Source organism: Crotalus tigris, unplaced genomic scaffold, assembly GCF_016545835.1.
Source record: "Crotalus tigris isolate CLP2741 ecotype Arizona unplaced genomic scaffold, ASM1654583v1 scf7180000017753.6788120, whole genome shotgun sequence".
Classification (NCBI taxonomy): domain Eukaryota; kingdom Metazoa; phylum Chordata; class Lepidosauria; order Squamata; family Viperidae; genus Crotalus; species Crotalus tigris.
In genome coordinates this window covers 5442501-5445000 of record NW_024096615.1, presented here as the reverse complement: position 1 = coordinate 5445000, position 2500 = coordinate 5442501, and the positions used below count along the sequence as shown (strand labels likewise).

Genomic DNA, 2500 nt, shown 5'->3' with positions numbered 1-2500 from the left:
AGAAGCCCGGGAGCTCCCGCGGTGGTGGTGGGGGGGGGGGAGAAAAGAGGGATGCGCTTAATTAATCGGCCTGCGAGATTAATAAGTTGCTTCTACACACACACACCCGCGGTGGCAAAGGGGGGGGGGAAACAGCGCCGGGAGAGAGAGAGAGAGAGAGAGAAAAACCAGGTGTCTTTTATTTTTTGCCCCTTATTGTTTTTTTAAAATCAAATCAAATAAAATCCGTACGGGGGGAGGAAAAGAAAGAAAGAGAAAAGGGAGAGAGAGAGGGGGGGGGGCAAAAGAAGGAGGAAGGGCGAAGAGAAATCTCTGCGTAAATGCGATTGATCCGCCAGAGCGTATTCCTTTTGTATGTGTGTCTGTGTCTCTCTCTCTCTCTCTCTGTATTTGTATTTGTGTATCTGAAGTTTGGAGGAGCAACAGTGTTGCCGTCTTAGCGAGGAAGCCACCTCGGTTGTAGCCATTCCCCCCCCAAAAAAAACCCCAAAAAACATGAAACACACATACAAAAAACAAAACAAAGGAGGTTTAAAAAAAGAAGCTGCGCGTTTTGTCCTTGCTCTGCCCGGCTCTCCCCCAGCCCCCTTCCCCACCCCCCTCCAGACCCCCACCCCTCTTCAGCCCCCCTCCCCGTCTGTTGACCACTTTGGCCAAGTGGCTTCCTAAAAAGCCAGGCCTTTCCTGGGAATGGGGGCCGCGGAGAAGAAAGAGAGAGAGAGTTTGGCGGCCGAGAGCTAGGGAAAGAAGAGCGGGGGTCGAAGGCAGAATCCGCCCCCCCCCCGGCTCGCCAGTGGGGAATTCCGGCCTCGCTAGCTAAACTGGGGAGGGGGCGAAGGGCTTGGAAGAGCCGCCCCCCCTCCCTTCCTTCCTCTCTGCCCAGGAAGGCCAGGAGGGAAAGGGGAGGGGGGGAAAGTGGTGGTGGTGGGGGGAGGAAAGCCTGCTTTCTTAAAATGGGCCTGTGGGGTGGGGTGGGGGTGGTTCTCCCTCCGGCCGATAAAAAAATTAAAAATAAAAAATAGCAGAAGGACGCAAATGCCCCAGCAAGGCGAGCAGTTAAAAACCAGGAGTTTCTGCCTTAACCTCAACAGAAAGGCTGCCAGGCAGATTTAAGAGACAGAAGTGGAGGGGGGGAAGAGAGAGAGAGAGAGAGAGAGAGAGAAACGGGGAGGAAAAAAAAAAAAAGGAGAAAAATCCAAGATATATTTTTTCTTCTGCCCGGCAGAACTTTGGGGAGGCTTGCTCGAAGGCACCCATGGGGGAGGGGGGAGGAAAAAGGAGGAAGAGGAGGAGGAAGAGGCTTCCCTTTCGGAACTAACTTTTATTTTTTTAAAAAAAAAAAATTCCCTCCTTCCGAAAGACCTCCCCTTCCTCTTTAATTAGAAGCAGGATTAAACATGGGCCTAAGAAAAGGGGGAAAGGAGAGAGAGAGAGAGAGAGAGAGAGAGAGAGAGAGAAGGAGAAGGGGGGGGGGGAAAGGCTGTGAAGCTCAGCCTGGCCCCACGGTGTAGTAGCGTGTTTGAGTTGGCCCTGCCAATCACAGGAGCTGGGGTTTGAAGTTGCGGGGGGGGGTCCCCTGTCATCACTGGGAGTTGTGTGTGTTTGGTGTGTATGGTATGTTTCCTACACACACACACACAGAGAGAGAGAGAGACAGACAGACACACAACTGGAATGAACTGATCTGATCCCATTGAGCAGAGGCCCCCAATCTTTCCGGCACTTGGGAGAAAGATTTTTCCATGGATTGGAGAGTGCGTGGTTTTGTGTGCTGCCTGCATCTCACAGATGGGGCTTTGCTTGTTTGTGCCGCCCGGTTGCTGGCATGCCTCAGCCCGGTACCAGCCCACGGCTGGGGGGGTGGGATTGGCGACCCGTGCCTTAAAGGATATTCTGGGGCCAGAAGAACTGGCTGTAATGTGTGACTCTGGGTGTTCTGAGCGATCTGCCCTCTCTCCCCCCATCCCCTCCCTCCCTTTCTCTCTCTCTCTCTCTCTCTGTCTCTTCCCCCCCCCCCCCTTGACATGAGAGTGAAGGATTTAACTTGGCAGGTTGAACAAATGCCCTCTGAAAGGTTTCCAAGAGACACTAAGAGAGCAGGAACAGGATTCAGAGGCACATGAATGCCTGGAGAATGGACTGAGCTTTCTTTCAGGAGGTGGGGGGGGGAGACACCGGGGTCGGGGTGGGGGTGGGAGGGAAAGAAATGAAATGGCTTTTTATTTTTTTATTTTTTAGAACCCTTGAATAGCAACTGGATGCCTCCCGACAAGCAGGCTGGTGGGACTTGAGACCCCCTGAAAGGGCAAAAGGCTTTGAGTCCCAAGGCTGCCTGGATAGATGAGGTGGGGGGGGCAGAGAGAGAGAGAGAGAGAGAGAGAGAGAGAGAGAGAGAGAGAGAGAGAGAGAGAGAGAGGAATGATTGGATTTTGCAATACGGGGGTCTTGGCTTTAGAAACCGGGAAGGTGAATGATGGAATGATTTTAGGCTAGCATTAGG

General features: G+C 52.8%; 1 protein-coding gene across 4 annotated transcripts in view; it reads left to right on the top strand.

The window, feature by feature from the left end:
- ZMIZ1 (zinc finger MIZ-type containing 1) overlaps positions 1-2500 on the top strand; it is a 328745-nt gene that overhangs the window by 729 nt on the left and 325516 nt on the right. The window lies entirely within an intron of this gene.